Source organism: Eublepharis macularius, chromosome 1 (assembly GCF_028583425.1).
Source record: "Eublepharis macularius isolate TG4126 chromosome 1, MPM_Emac_v1.0, whole genome shotgun sequence".
Taxonomy (NCBI): domain Eukaryota; kingdom Metazoa; phylum Chordata; class Lepidosauria; order Squamata; family Eublepharidae; genus Eublepharis; species Eublepharis macularius.
This window is the reverse complement of record NC_072790.1, coordinates 104,585,673-104,602,964: the sequence shown is the minus strand read 5'-3', so window position 1 is coordinate 104,602,964 and position 17,292 is coordinate 104,585,673.

The following is a 17,292-nucleotide window of genomic DNA, read 5'->3' as shown; positions in this document are numbered from 1 at the left end:
TTGCAGACTTAATTGGATTAGGTGGTACTGGGTGCAAAACAGTTTCTGAAGGCACCAAGAAAGTACTATTGGGACAGGGGGGGTGGGTAAAAAGGGCACTTTCACTTTGAGAATATAGAATCATGTGCTGTTAGAGAATCATCTGCATTCTCAGCAAGAATTAAAAAACACAGGCCTCTTGCAAGGGAGGGAGAAGAAGAAAAACACAGTAATCTTGAGGTTCCCTCATAAATGGGTTGCCAACCTCCTGGTGGGTCCTGGAGATCTCCAAGAATTACAATTGATCTCCAGACTACAGAGATCAGTTCCCCTGGAGAAAATGGTTTCTTTGAAGGGTGGCTCTGTGGCATCATAACCTGCTGAGGTCCCTCCTCAAACCCTTCCCTCCCCAGGCTCCACTCCAGATCTCTAGAAATTTCCCAACCCATGGAAGGCAACCCTAAAATAATGCAGGAGGGGTGGATTAGCACTAATGGAGGAACTTAACTCTCCTCTCCAGCCCTATTTTGGCATGGGAAAATGGCTTGGGGGAGGGGAGGCAGGAGCACTTCCTCTCCATATGACAGCATTCCAAGGCCAACAAGGCTCTCTTTAATTTTAGAAAACCCATTCCCCAGAGCTATTGTGTGGCTGTCGGAAATCCAGACTGGGTCTGGAGAACTTGGATTCGACTCTAAAGACTTGAACATCTAGTTTGTTCTTAAGCTGTGAGCCAGGAAATTGCTAGTTTAAACCTCTCCTGAACTCATTAACTTGCTGCAAACAAGCCATTAACTTCAGACAAGTCCTTTTAAAATCAAAGTACTTTAAAAAATTCAGAATACACTATATTAAAAGCTAAGCACTGTTCTGCTTAACTGATCTTTGGGGAGGGACATTCTTAAGTCCATGCTAAGAGGGCTATTTTTCAACAAACCAACTCAGTTTCCACTCTTTGGCATAATTTCATTCTCTTACATTCATTCCTGTTGAATCTTTTCCCGTGCAGCACTGCTCTCATTAGCACCCTTTTCATCAATGTGTGCCCTAACTGTTGCCTTATATTTCCTTTGCAAAGTTAAAGTTGCCAATGTAGAGTAAAAATGTACTCTTCGCAATCTCATTCTGATATTCAACAGGAACAGAAAATAATAACATTTTTGTAATGTGCTTTACATCTCCTGGATAAAATGCTCCATTTAGCCACTCAGTATTGTTACAACAATGTTTGAAGTGCACTTAAAATCTCAGGAGAATAACAACAAAAATTCCTCTCAGGCATAAAGGCCAGTATATTCTTCACCTATTGCTATTCTTTTTTCTGTGTTTTCTCCCCCCCCTTTTGTGATACACTGATGTGGGAGGGGGCAGAATAAATTGAATAGAGAGTCATTTCAAAAACAACAATGAAACTTGCATTTAATTGGATAACAAACATGAGACTGCTTTTTAAGATTACCTGCTTTAGTATGTCTTATGCACATGCAGAAGAGCTTTTTAATTGAAAAATTAACAGAGGAAATGAATATGTTTCCCCACATTTATTAAACATGTAGCTTAGCAAAACAAAACTATAATGCTAAAGCCTTACTCAAATCAAAAGTTTGTTGCCTTGAAAAGGGGGGGGGTCAAGTTAGTGGTAGATTAAGGACAGGATATTTGTAACTGATAGTGTGTGTGTGTTATGTGCCATCATGTCGCCTCCGACCTATGGTGACCCTATGAAGGAAAGACCTCCAAAACATCCTATCATTAACAGACTTGCTCAGATCCTGCAAACTGGAGGACATGGCTTCTTTTATTGAGTCAAGCCATCTTGTTTTAGGTCTTCCTCTTTTCCTACTGCCTTCCACTTTCCCTAGCATTACTGACTTTTCCAGAGAATCTTGTCTTCCCATAATGTGACCAAAGTATGAGAGCCTTAATTTTGTCATTTTAGCTTCTAGGGAGAATTCAGGCTTGATTTGATCTAGTACCCATTTTTCTTTTTCGCTGTCCATGGAATCCGCAAAACTCTCCTCCAGCACCACATTTCAAATGAATCAATTTTCTTCCTGTCAGCTTTCTTCACTGTCCAACTTTCATATCCATACATAGTAATAAGGAATATCATAGTTTGGATCAGGGGTCATTTCGTAGAAAAAGAGCTGCAGGAACTCATTAGCATAACTTATTAGCATATGCCATGCACCTTGCCATCACCGGAAGTGTGTCATTAGCATAATTGATTTCATCAGGCCCGAAATGGCCAAGATTCAGCTGCTGCCAGACAGGGGATTGTTCCCCCACCTGGCAGTGGCCCAATCAGGGCATGTTTTGGCCTGGATCGGGCCCAAAATGGCCCAGATCAGGTCAGTGTCAGGCAGGGGAGGGGTCCCCCGCCAGGCACCAACCCAATCTTAGCCGTTTGGGCTCTGATTCCGGCTGAAACAGGCTCCAAATAGACAAAAATGGCCATTTGGGGCCTATTTGGGCCCAGATCAGGGCTGAAACAGCCCAGACCAGGTCAGTGCTGGGCTCGGCCAAAATGGGCCCAAAATGACTGAAAATGGCCCCAGCTGAAATGGGCCCAAAATGGCCCAAAATGGCCCCCACCCGGCACTGACCAAATCCCAGGCGTTTTGGCATTCATCCAGGCAGAAATGGGCCCAAAATGGCTGATAGTTTCCAGTTTGGGCCCGGATCGGGGTCAAAACAGCCCAGATCGGGTCGGTGCTGGGAGGGTTCCCCCGCCCGACACCGACCTGATCTATCCGGGCCATTTTGGGCCCATTTGGGCCTGGATCGGTCCCAGCCATTTCGGCCCCAATCCCAGCGGAAGTGGGCCGAAAAGGGCCAAAAGTACCCATTTGGGGCCCTTTTGGACCCAGATCAGGGCCAAAACAGCTAAGATTGGGTCAGTGCTGGGTAGGGGAGGGTTCCCAAATTGAGGCCGAAACAGCCCAAAATGTCTGAAAGTCAGGTGGGTGGGGCCTCCTGACCCTTGACCTGTTGGAGGAACTGCTGGAACGGTATTCCAGCGCGTTTCCCCTCAAAATGAGTCCTGGTTTGGATTATCTTGACCTTTGTTCCCAGAGAAACATTTTTATCTTTAAAGATCTTATCTTGCTCTCTCACAGCTGCTCTTCCAAGTCTCTTCTAGATCTAATCCAGCTTTCCTTATGATATACTCTGTATAGCGGCTGAACAGGTACAGAGATAATATGCATCATCCTTGTATGCAGAAATAGTAAAATTAAAAGTTGTTTTTAGTGTGTCTGTAGTCCAAGGAAAACAGCAAGTGAGTTGGAAGGGAGTGTATAAACTTCTGTATGTGCAAGCATACAAATCACATTGTATGACTTACTGAACAACATTTAGCATAATGATGCTTTGTCACGATGTTTCACGTGACATAACGGTCTTATGATGACTATTTTGCTCTATTGCCAACCACAAGTAAGGATTTTCTCAACTATCTTCTGCCTATCTACAGACGTTTATTGATTTAAACACTTATACCCCTCTTTTCCCTTTGCAGCTCAAGGCACCTTACAGTTTGTTCCAATAAAACCATAAACATAAAATAAACCATTCTTTAAAAATACTCTAAAGAAAAACAAGTTGCTTACCTGTTCGGTTGTTCTTTGAGTAGCCATCTGTGCATTAACACCAATGAGCTTTGCACCTACACAGATTTGGACCCCCAACCAACCACTCTCAAGTCAGACTAATTGCACTTGGAAACAGCACAGCTTTTTAGTACTGTTCAAAAACCTCCAAAGAAGATATTCCCTCCAGCACTAGCCCATTTCACACACAAGCACTAAGAAATTCTGAACTGGATCTCACCTAGGTTTCTGTGGGTGCAAGGAAGGGAGCAATTTTTGCCAACCCCCCTTCCTATGATAGGAGACCTCAAACCTCAGATCCACCCCCAAGTTATTCTGGGGGGTTCTTCATGCCCCCCCCCAGGAGAAGCATCCTAGGGACATTTTGGGCTGCCCATGGGAGAGGTGAATTGGTGAAAATTACCCTCCCTTTGTACCTGTGGGAATCTAGACAGGACCTAACCTGCTATCCTCTCATATTCAAGTTCACTATTTTGAGATATTAGGAATGATTTGCTTTCTTTTTTTACTCTGCTTTCAACAGCAAAAAGACTCTTTTTTTTTTAATTAAATTTTTATTGTAACATTAGATGTAACTAATAACCTTCAAGTAACAAACAACATTTCAAATTTGAATAAAACAAAAATCAATATACAATACGCAGTTAGACTTACATCCTTAATAATTAACATAAAGAAAAAGTAATTCCATGTAATTACACAATTATACTATCAGCTTAATAGAAGGAGAGGTATCCATTGTTTGTTACAACTTGTAGTATTTTCGAGTTGGGCTGCATATTATTCTTTTCTATGTATTCCAGAAATGGGAGCCACTTTTCAATAAAATTAGAATTTTCTGTGAGTTGTACTGCATTTTGCATATCATTGCTTACTTTTTCTAAAATAAAATGATTCCAAACTTTAGAGAACCAGTTTTCGATTGTTGGTAGTTTTTTTGATTTCCATACTGTCGCTATGGCACTCTTAGCTGCTATAAAAAAAGAGGCAATGAGCTCCTTTCTGATTTTGGGGACGTGTGAGTTTTCCCACAAGTCTAAAAAGACCATTTTTGGGTCAAAGGGGAGGTTTGTGATATCTTTAATTTTCATTAATATCTCTTCCCAAAATTGTCTAATTTCTTTACATTCCCACCAACAGTGGGCGAAGGTTCCCTCCCCGCCACAATTTTTCCAACATTTTGGGGATGATCTAGCTGATATGTGTGCTAATTTTTTAGGTGTTAGGTACCATCTGTGAATCATTTTAAACGTTTGTAATTTAGTTAAGTTGACTTTCGAGGTGAATATTCCAGATGACCATATTTTTTTCCAAATCTCTGGGGACTGTTCAATTGCGCAGTCCTTACCCCAACTAGATTGACAACTTAGCTGCTTGTTCTCAGTGATGTTTAGCAGTAGGTTATATAGTTTAGCTATCATGCCTTTTTTTTGTTGTACTGGTGAGTCTAGAAATTGTTCGAATTCTGTCAGAGGTTCTTTCATGATTTTCCTTAGCCTTATTTTTTCTGCCATGTGTGAGAGTTGTAAGTAATTAAACCAATGTAGTTTTTGTTCTAATTTATTCTCTATATCTACTTTCTCTAGGAGACCTAATTTTGTGGATATATCAACTAGTCTAGTTATTTTTGCTTGGTGTAATGATAGGATAAGTGATCGATCCCACTCTGGTGAGAACCATTCTTGATTTAGAAACGTAGAGAATCTAGATATTTTGGGAACAATTTTGATCCTGATTTGGTCCCATGTCTTTAAGATAGATGGTATCAGGAAGCTTTTTTTGATGCTTTGTGGCCTATTACTTGGTTTGTTCCAAATTGTGTCTGTTATGTCACTTAATTTTGAAGTTGGTTGTATGATCATAACCCAATCTGGCTGAGGGGAATTTGAAGTCATTTGCAAGAGGTTAGCCAGTCGTGTCGCTGAACAGCAACAAAGACTCTTAAGGCAGGTACAGTCATTAAAAATGAGCATAAGACATCAATTAAAACAGTTTGGGTGATATCTTGGACCAGGCATAATGTACATGAACTTGCAGCTTGTGTCTTGCTGTATGGATTGCGTCCTTGATGCTTGTTGATAGCTGCGATGAGGGGTTCTCCACTGTACCAGGCTACTATTGCTTCTCTCTAAGAAAGAATAACGAAAATAAGTTGGAGGAGGGGATGTCTCCCTTGTATCAAGCTCAAGCACAACAGAGAGCAGTTTACTCCATATGTCGGCTGAGTTTTAATCAGTGGGCTAGTTGGCTGTTTTTACAAGAAAAAATCCTCAGCATCAAGTTTTCCTTTTTCACCTCTACCTCTTGTATCTCTTCATAATCGATCTTGATTGAATAATTTGGTACCATCAACAAACGTGGCTTCTAGACTTCCGGTTTGGGATCCATGGAGGTCTAACGCAGCTCTAAGTGCTGAGCTGACCGGACTGCCATTTCAGCGGCCGGCAGGGCAAAAAGACCCTCGTGGCCAACTGTTCTCAGGCGGAGAACAGGCATAGAATGCTCAAGTACCTCAGGGTGCATTGATCTCAGGCGAGGGGGGGTCCTACGCAACGGACTCTCTCCTGACCCTTGAGGTCCCACCCGAAGACAGGGCGGCTAAAATCTCTGCAGCAGTTCTGGGGCCAATACGGTTGGCATAGGACCCACATGCCCAAGCTTCAACAGGGGCAAAAAGAATTGATGGGAATTTGAGATCGAAGCAGCGATTACAACCCGCGAAAAGTGCTGGAGAAGGTAAAGATCACTATCTCTTGAAATGGGACAGATTACTTAAAGCAATGAAACTTTAAAGTAGATTTTAAAACTGCAACAGATTGACTAGAAGGAGGGGAAGATCCGGCAAGAACGATATTAGAAAAAAGACTAAGTTAAACGGAGTTATTAAAGAAATCGGACTATTGTTTTACATACCTGTGGTTATAAGGAGATATCAGGCTGTGAGAAAGCTTTACCATCGCGAGAACTGCTGTGGGAAGTCGGGAAACAGGAAGTACGTAACAGCGATAGAGTTGCTGGAGAGAAGCGGCCCTTGCCAGACGACAGGAAGAAGGGAATCGCCATCTTTGAAAGGGGAAGAGCTGCGGCCTCAGCGGAAGAGGAAGTAAGCCATATTGGATTACAAAAACCATAGAGGAACAATAGAGAAAAGACGCCCGACATTTTAGACTCTTTAAACGCTTTTTTTTTACAAAAAGACCAGGACATTTAAAATAAAAGGACACTAAGCCAGGCGCCACGGAGTTAAGGAAGCAAGCGGACTCGTGGGAGCGAGGTAAAGCAAGACCCACGATGTCGAAAAAAGAGTGGCAATCGGCCATAGAGAACTTGGACAAAAAGCTTTTAGAAGTGATTAAAGAGCTCAAGGATATGAAACCTGAGCTGGTGAAAGAGGTTAAAGAGGTTAAAGAGACAGTAAAGAACGAACTGGCAGAAGTGAAGAAGGGAATGGAAACAATACAAAATGATTTGCAGGCGACGCAGCAAAGAGTCAATGTAGTGGAAAAGGCGGTGGAGAACCTTGCAGACACGCAACGAACAGAGACGAGGGTGATGAGGGGAAGAATGGCAGTTGCGGAGAGCAAGCATATGGAGAAGCAGCTACGGTTTCGCGGCTTGTCGGAGGTAGAAGGAAAGACGGCTCAAGAACAGATTACTGAGGTGTTAGCTGAATACCTGGGAAAGGAGGAAGAGGAAATTGTGGCTATTCTTGATGTGGTGTATCGAATAAACTCAAGAACTGCGACCCAAAGGAAATTACCAAGAGATGTGATTGTGCAATTTACGACTAGAAATACAAGAGAAATGATTGGGAGTAAACAATTTCAAGAACCATTGGAAGTTGATGGCAAGACGGTTATTATTATGAAGGAGTTACCCAGATCGGTGTTGCTAGATCGGAAAAAATACAGAGCCTTAGTCCAGACTCTAAAGGACATGAAGATAAGATATAGATGGGAATTACCAGAAGGAGTGTCCTTTGAATTTGGAGGAGTGAAAAAGCGCATCAGATCTGAACTAGAAATGGAAAAGTTTATGAGGGACAATGAAAAGGACTTATCAGCAACAAGGCTATGAATATGGAGTGCAAAGTTTTATCTTGGAATGGAAATGGACTTAACTCACTGAATAAGAGAAAAAGTATTTTCCTCTGGTTATTAAAACAAAAATGTGATATTGTGTGCTTGCAAGAGACTCATATTAGAAAGCAGGATGTAAAATATCTTAAATTGAATAAATTGGGCAATGAGTTTGTAGCGGCCTCAAAAAAGAAAAAAAGGGGAGTGGCATTGTATATAAAAGAGGAGCTACAGCCAAAATTAGTGATGAGAGATGTGGAAGCCAGATTTCTAGCAGTGGAATGTACATGGAACTTAAAGAGAGTGTTGGTGATTGGAATTTATGCACCCAATGGAGCAAAAGAAAGCTTCTTTGAGGATTTAAGGAAGCAATTAGATGAACTTTCTTATGACCAGATAATTCTTGCAGGAGACTTCAATGGAGTTACAAATTTGGAACAGGACAAAAAATCAGTAACTGCACAAAAGAAAAGAGGACTATTACCAAAGACTTTTTTTGTATTAATGCAACAGGAAACTTTGGAAGATGTATGGAGAAGACAGAACCCTAAAGGCAGACAATATACGTTTTACTCTGCGAGACATTCTACGTTATCACGAATTGATATGATCTGGGCCTCTAAAGACTTAGCTCTTTGGACTAAGGATGTAGAAATAATGCCCATGGTAGGCTCAGATCATAATCCAATTATGTGTAAGTTTGGAAAAAGAATCAAAAGGAAAGGATGGAGAATAAATGAGGATTTGCTACAAGAGGGAGAAAATATGAAGATGCTAAGAAGGGAAACTAAGTTCTTCATACAACATAACATTAATAGAGAAGTACCAACCCATAAGGTATGGGATACATATAAGGCAGTAATTAGAGGTATACTAATGGACTTAAATGGAAGAGCTAGGAGGAAAAGAGAGGAGAAGAGACAGGAGATTATGGAGAAAATAAAAGCCAAAGAAATACAATTAAAGAAAAGACCAGGGAAAAAGAAAATATACCAGGATATTAAAATCCTTCAAGAGCAGTTGACGGCAATCAATAATAAAGAACTGGAGTGGAATCTTAAAAGAATGAACCAAAAGTCGTTTGAAGGTGCAAACAAACCTGGAAAATATTTGGCGTGGCAACTGAAGAAGAGAAAGGAGAAGAAGACAATAAATAAAATATGTGAGGACAATAAAGTATATCTGGAACAGACGGCTATTAGTAGAGCCTTTTACAAATTCTATGCTAAACTGTACAACAAAAAAGAAGTGAATAAAGATTCAATAGAGACGTATTTGGGGAAAATGAAGCTCCCAGTAATTTCGGAAAGTTGGAGAGACAAACTGAATAGTGAAGTAACGGAGTAAGAGATAAGGAAGGCAATACAGTCAACAAATCTGGGAAAGGCGCCAGGACCTGATGGACTTACAGCCAAATTTTATAAGGTAATGGTTAACGAACTGGTGCCTTTCCTAAAAGAAGTCATTAATGGTGTCCTGAGGGATCAAAGGATTCCTGACACTTGGAGTGAAGCTAATATATCATTGATCCCCAAAGAAGGACAAGACTTGACTAATGTTAAAAATTATAGACCTATTTCACTACTTAATAATGACTATAAAATCTTTGCAAAGATATTGGCGGAAAGAGTAAAGGGATGGCTATCCGAAGTCATTGAGGAGGAACAAGCTGGCTTTTTACCAAACAGACAAATTAAAGACAATTTAAGGACAGTTATAAACGCTATTGAATATTACGACAAGCGCTGTGACAAGAAAGTTGGTTTCTTCTTTGTGGATGCTGAAAAAGCATTTGACAATTTGAACTGGGACTTTATGTTTGCCACTATGGAACAGCTACAAATGGGAGAAAGATTCATAAGAGCAGTGAAAGAAATCTACAGAGACCAGAGTGCAGCAATTGTGGTGAATGATGAGGTGACCAAGAAATTGATTATAGGCAAAGGTACAAGACAAGGTTGCCCGTTGTCTCCACTGTTGTTTATTTTGGTTTTGGAAATCTTGATGATACAGATTTGAGAAGACAATGCAATCCGTGGAATAAAGATAAAGGACTTTTCCTATAAGGTCAGAGCATTTGCGGACGACATAATGTTAATTGTGGAAGACCCAATTGAGAATATGCCAAAGGTAATAGAGAAAATTAAGGAATTTGGGGATTTGGCAGGATTTTATGTAAATAAGAAGAAGTCCAAGATATTGTGTAAAAATATGACTAAACAAAAACAACAGTTATTAACGGAAATAACAGACTGTGAAGTAACATGTACGGTGAAATATTTGGGGATTGAATTGACTGCAAAAAATATAGATCTATTCAAGAATAATTATGAGAAATTATGGACTCAGATAGAGCAAGATCTGATTAAATGGAATAGATTAAATTTGTCATGGCTGGGAAGAATTGCAGTAGTTAAGATGAATGTGTTACCAAGAGTAATGTTTTTGTTACAGACAATACCAATTATTCGAGACTCTAAGCAGTTTGAAAAATGGCAGAGGAAAATAACAGACTTTGTTTGGGCAGGCAAGAAGCCTCGAGTGAAAATGAAAGTATTACAGGATGCAAAAGAAAGAGGGGGAATGCAACTGCCCAACCTAAGATTCTATTATGATGCAATCTGCTTGGTGTGGCTGAAAGATTGGATGAAGTTGAAAAACCGTAAATTACTGGCCTTAGAGGGATACAAAAAAATATTTGGATGGCATGCATACCTGTGGTATGATAAAGTAAAAGCAGACTCTATGTTTTTACATCATTATATCAGGAGGAGCCTCTTCACAATTTGGAAGAAGTACAGAGATTACCTACAAGAAGGAATTCCTTCCTGGGTGTTCCCTTACGAAGTAATAGATCCGAGAACTGTCGACAATGAACAACAGTGTTTAACGTATAAGGAGATAACACGAATAGAATTTTCCAAATTAAGAATAAAGACGCAAGACGAGTTGTCTCCAAGTTACGACTGGTTTCAATATAGACAGATTAGAGTTCTTTATAACTCGGACTGTGTGAAGGGAGGGATAAGAATGGAGAACTCTGAATTAGAGAAGGTAATTCTACAAGAGGACAAAAAGGGAATCTCTAAGGTTTATAAAGTGTTGTTAAAGTGGTATACTGAAGATGAGACAGTTAAAGTGCAAATGGTGAAGTGGGCTATAAACTTTAATAAGGAAATAACAATGGAGGCGTGGGAATACTTGTGGGAAAATACGTTGAAGATCACGACATGCACCAATATTAAAGAAAATGTCTACAAAATGATTTATCGTTGGTATATGACACCAAAGAAAATTGCGCTAGGGAACTTGAACACGTCTAATAAATGCTGGAAATGTGGGGACTTCCGGTTTGGGATTCATGGAGGTCTAACGCAGCTCCATTTGCGGAGCTGACCGGATTGCCGTTTTAACCGGCCGGAGGGGTGAAAATAACCCGCGGCCGACTGCTCTCAGGCGGGGAGCAGGCAAAGAACGCTCAAGACCCTAGGGTGAGCTAGATCTCGGACGAGGGGGGGCTCTACACAAGGAGTCTCCCCCCCGATCCTTGAGGTCCCACCCTGCGACGGGTCGGCTATAATCTCTGCGGCAATTTTGGGGCCAATTCGGCTGGCATAAGACCTACATACCCAAGCTTCGATCGGGGAGGGAAGTCGAGAGGAGAATTTAAGATCGAAACAGCGATTACAACCCGAGAAAGTTGAAGAGAAGGTAAAGATCGCTATCTCTTGAAACGGGACAGATTGACAAAAACAGAGAGGAAAGAAAGTAGATTTTTAAACTGCAACAGACTAGTGAAAAGGAGGTGAAGACTCGGCAGGAGTTGTATTTTAAAAGAGACTAAGTTTAAAGAAGTTATTATAAAAAACGGACTATTGTTTTGAATACCTGTGGTTTTGGAGCTGTGGGAAAAAGACACCATCGCGAGACCTGCTGTGGGAAGACGGGAGACAGGAAGTGCGTAACAACAATAGAGTGGCTGGAGGGAAGCGGCCCTTGCCAAGGGACAGGAAGTGGGGAATCGCCATTTTTGAAAGTGGAAGGGTCGTGGCTTCAGCGGAAGAGGAAGTAGGCCATCTTGGATTATAATAACATAGAGAAACCATAGAGAAAAGACGCCCGACATTTTGGATATAAAAAATTAATTTTGGCAAAGATTGGGACATTTGAAAAAAAGGAAAACGTTTAATTATACGCCACGGAGCTGAGGAAGAGAGCAGATTCGTGGGAGCGAGCTAAAGCAAGCCCCACGATGTCGAAAAAAGAGTGGCAATCGGCAATAGAAAATTTGGACAAAAAACTTATAGACATGATGAAAGAACTTAAGGATACGAAATTGGAGCTTATTAAAGAGGTCAAAGAAGTTACACAGACTGTAAAGTCGGAGCTGTCAGAAGTGAAAAAAGGCGTGGAAACGATTAGCAGTGAATTACAAGGAACGAAACAGAGAGTCAAAACAGTAGAAGACGCGATGGAGAATTTAATAGAAACGCAACAAACAGAGATGAGATTGGTAAAGGGGAGGATGTCAGTTGCAGAAACTAAACACATGGAGAAGCAGCTTCGTTTTCGTGGTCTGCCAGAAGTTGAAGGGAAGTCAGCGCAAGAACAGATGACTGAGGTGTTGGCTGAATACCTGGGGAAGGAGGAGGAGGAAATTGTGGCTATCCTAGATGTGGCGTATCGTGTGAACTCGAGAATTGCAACCCAGAGGAAACTACCAAGGGATGTGATCGTGCAGTTTACAACTAGAAATATGAAAGAGAGGATTGTGACAAAACAATTTCAAGATCCATTGGAGATTGATGGCAAGACGATTATTATAATGAAGGAATTGCCCAGATCAGTGTTACTGGACCGGAAAAAATATAGAGTGTTAATTCAGACTTTGAAGGACATGAACATTAGGTACAGATGGGAGTTACCGGAAGGAGTGTCCTTTGAGTTTGGAGGGGCAAAAAAGCGTATCAGATCTGAGCGGGAGATGGAGAGATTTATTAAGGACAATGAAAAAGACTTACCAACAAAACCATGAATATGGAGTGTAAAGTATTATCTTGGAATGTAAATGGACTAAACTCACCGAATAAGAGAAAAAATATTTTTCATTGGCTACTAAAACAAAAATGTGATATTGTTTGTTTGCAGGAGACCCATATTAGAAAACAGGATGTAAAATATTTAAAATCTGGAAAATTGGGCAAAGAATTTGTAGCGGCTTCCAACAAGAAAAAAAGAGGAGTGGTGTTGTATATAAAAGAGGAGCTGCAGCCAAAATTTGTTATGAGAGATGTGGAAGCTAGATTTGTAGCAGTGGAATGTAATTGGAACTTAAAGAGAGTGTTGGTAGTTGGACTTTATGCACCTAACGGTGCAAAGGAAAGCTTCTTTGAGGACTTAAGGAAGCATTTAGACGATCTTGTATATGACCAGATAATTCTTGCTGGAGATTTCAATGGAGTGACAGATTTGGAACTAGACAAAAAGACTACAAAAGCACAAAAGAAAAGAGGACTATTGCCAAAGCTTTTTTTTGAGTTGATTCAACAAGAGACTCTCGAAGACGTATGGAGGAGAGAATATCCTAAAACCAGACAGTTTACTTTTTATTCTGCAAGGCATTTTACATTATCAAGAATTGATATGATCTGGGCCTCAAAGGACTTAGCGTTATGGACTAAGGAGGTAGAAATAATGCCGATGGTAGGCTCAGATCACAACCCAATTATGTGGAAATTTGGAAAAAGGAGAAAAAGGAAAGCCTGGAGAATAAATGAGGACTTGTTACAGGAAAGTGAGAATATGGAAACATTGAGAAGAGAGACTAAGTTTTTTATACAATACAACGTGAATAAAGAAGTACCAACCAGTAAAGTTTGGGACGCGTATAAGGCGGTTGTAAGGGGCATACTAATGGACTTAAATGGTAGAGCAAGGAAAAAGAAAGAGGAGAAAAGACAAGAGATTGAGGAGAAAATAAAGGCCAAAGAAGTACAGTTAAAAAAGAGACCAGGGAAAAAGAAAATACATCAGGAAATCAAAATTCTTCAAGAACAGTTAACAGCAATGAGTAATAAAGAATTGGAGTGGAACCTTAAAAGACTGAATCAAAAAGCTTTTGAGGGTGCTAATAAACCTGGGAAATATTTGGCATGGCAATTAAAGAAGAAAAGGGAAAAGAAAATAATAAATAAAATTTGTGAAGAAAACAAAACGTATTTGGAGCAGACTACCATTAGCAGAGCCTTTTATAAATTTTACGCTAAGCTGTATAATAAAAAAGAAGTAAACAAAGAATCAATAGCATCATATTTGGAGAAAACCAAACTTCCAGAGATCTCGGAAGCTTGGAGAAATAAGTTGAACAGTGAAGTAACTGACGAGGAAATAAGTATGGCAATACAATCCGCAAATCTAGGAAAGGCGCCAGGGCCAGATGGACTTACGGCTAAATTTTATAAGACAATGGCCAACGAACTGGCACCATTCCTAAAAGAGGTGATGAACGGAGTTTTTAGGGATCAAAGAATTCCAGACACTTGGAGTGAAGCGAATATATCATTGATCCCAAAAGAGGGCCAAGATCTGACTAGCGTGAAAAATTACAGGCCTATATCATTACTTAACAATGATTATAAAATTTTTGCAAAGATATTGGCGGAGAGACTGAAGGGGTGGCTCTCGGAAGTTATAGAGGAAGAACAAGCAGGTTTTTTGCCGGACAGACAAATAAGAGACAATTTAAGGACAGTGATCAATGCTATTGAATATTATGACAAGCGTTGTGACAAGGAGGTTGGTTTCTTCTTTGTTGATGCTGAAAAGGCGTTTGACAATTTAAACTGGGACTTTATGTTTGCCACTATGGAAAAGCTACAACTGGGAGAAAGATTCATCAGAGCAATTAAAGAAATATATAGGGACCAGACTGCAGCAATTGTAGTGAATGATGAACTGACCAAGAAATTGACGATTAGTAAAGGAACAAGACAAGGTTGCCCGTTATCTCCATTGTTGTTCATATTAGTATTGGAGATTCTGATGATACAAATACGACAAGACGAGGAAATACGAGGAATAAAAATAAAGGACTATTCATACAAGGTTAGAGCATTTGCAGATGACATAATGTTAATTGTAGAAGATCCATTGGAGAACATGCCAAAAGTGACAGATAAGATTAAGGAGTTTGGTGACTTGGCAGGTTTCTTCATTAATAAAAAGAAGTCAAAGATACTATGTAAAAACATGACTAAGCAGAAACAACAATTGTTAATGGAAACAACGGACTGTGAAGTAACTAGTAAGGTGAAATATTTGGGAGTTGAGCTGACTGCAAAAAATATAGATTTGTTCAAGAATAATTATGAAAAATTATGGACTCAGATAGAGAGAGACTTGATCAAATGGAATAGACTGAATTTGTCATGGTTGGGCAGGATTGCAGCAGTTAAGATGAATGTGTTACCAAGAGTAATGTTTTTGTTACAGACAATACCAATCATCAGAGACTCTAAACAATTTGAAAAATGGCAGAGGAAAATATCAGATTTTGTTTGGGCAGGCAAGAAGCCTCGAGTGAAAGTAAAAGTTCTACAAGATGCAAAGGAGAGAGGCGGAATGCAACTGCCCAATCTGAGACTTTACCATGATGCAATCTGCCTAGTTTGGCTAAAAGAGTGGATGACATTAAAGAATAAGAAACTATTAGCCCTAGAGGGATATAAAAAATTTTTTGGATGGCACGCATACCTATGGCATGACAAAGTAAAGGTCAACTCGATGTTCCTGCATCATTTTGTAAGGAGAAGTCTATATACAATCTGGAAGAAGTACAGAACTTACCTACAAGAAGGAACCCCCTTGTGGGTGGTTCCATATGAGGTGATAGATCCGAGAGCTGTGGATAATGAACAACAATGTTTAACGTACAAAGAAATAACTAAGATTGAAGTATCTAAACTTAGAATAAAGACGCAAGAGGAACTATCACCTAACTATGATTGGTTCCAGTATAGACAGATTAGAGACTTATACAACTCGGACTTTGCAAAAGGGGGCATACGAATAGAGAACTCGGAACTAGAGCAGACCCTTCTTAAAGAAGACAAGAAAAGAATATCCAAGGTATACCAAGTACTGTTGAAATGGTATACTGAGGATGAGATAGTTAAAACACAGATGGTGAAATGGGCTATAAATTTCAATAAAGAAATAACAATGGAGGCATGGGAATACTTGTGGAAAACTACAATGAAGACAACGACATGCATTAATATTAAAGAGAACATTTTCAAAATGATCTATCGTTGGTACATGACACCAAAGAAGATTGCGCTAGGGAACTTGAATACTTCTAATAAATGCTGGAAATGTAAGAAACATGAGGGCTCCCTCTATCATATGTGGTGGTCGTGTGAGGTAGCTAGGCAGTTCTGGGGGGAAATAATAAGAGAAATGAGTGAAATTTTACAGTTTCAAATAAATAAGAACCCAGAACTCCTGCTGCTAAACTTGGGAATGGAGGGAATTCCAGCCCATCATAGGACGTTGATTTTTTATATGACTGCAGCAGCTAGACTTTTGTACGCGCAGAAATGGAAAGTACAAGAAGTGCCAACTATTGAAGATTGGATTTACAAATTGCTGTATATGGCTGAAATGGACAAGATGACAAGAAAACTGAGAGATCTGGACTCAGGGCAGTTTAACACAGACTGGGAGAAGCTGAAACAATATCTGGAGAAGAAATGGGAGGTGGGAGGAAAACTGTGGCAGTTTGAGAACTACTGAAGTATAATAAAAGTATAAAAGAGAGGGGTGACTTTACCGGGGGAGGAAGAGAAATGTGAATTTATAAGCAGTTAGATTAATTGATTGAGATATATATAGATATGTATAGGTTAACTGATAGAACATTGATAGAGAATAATTAATGATAAGGTTTAAACATGAGGATTGAGTAAATAACAATATTTTCTTTCTTTGATAAGATTTATATGCACCAAACTGAATGTACAGAAGAGTTAAATTGATTGATTATGCGAGGAGTTATATAGAATTACCATAAAAAGTTGAAATGAGTAATATATAGAGAACAAATCAAATTGTTTGATTTAAATGTGGGAAATTTTTATGGTTTATGATATATAGGTTTATATAGAAATATTCAAAACTGGAAAATGGGATAAATTGTTTATCTAAAGACGTATAGTTTGGGTGTATAATAAGTAAAGGAGTTAAAGATGTACTGCTTAATATAATGGAGAATGTATATCTGTTTTAGACAGAGGAATTTAATAGAAGTAAGGGAAAAGGGACAGAGGGTGGGAAAGCTGTTGGAAGTCAACAAAAGGGGGGGAAAGGGAGGGGGTTAGAAACGAAAAATTAGGGGAAAATTGACTGTAATGTAAAAATAAAAATGTTCTAACCCAATAAAAAATTTTTCTAAAAAAAAAAATAATAAATGCTGGAAATGTAAAAAGCATGAGGGATCTTTGTATCATATGTGGTGGACTTGTGAGGTAGCTAGGAAGTACTGGGGGGAAATAATAAGAGCAATAAGTGAGATTCTACAATTTCAAGTTAATAAGAACCCAGAACTCCTGCCACTGAACTTGGGA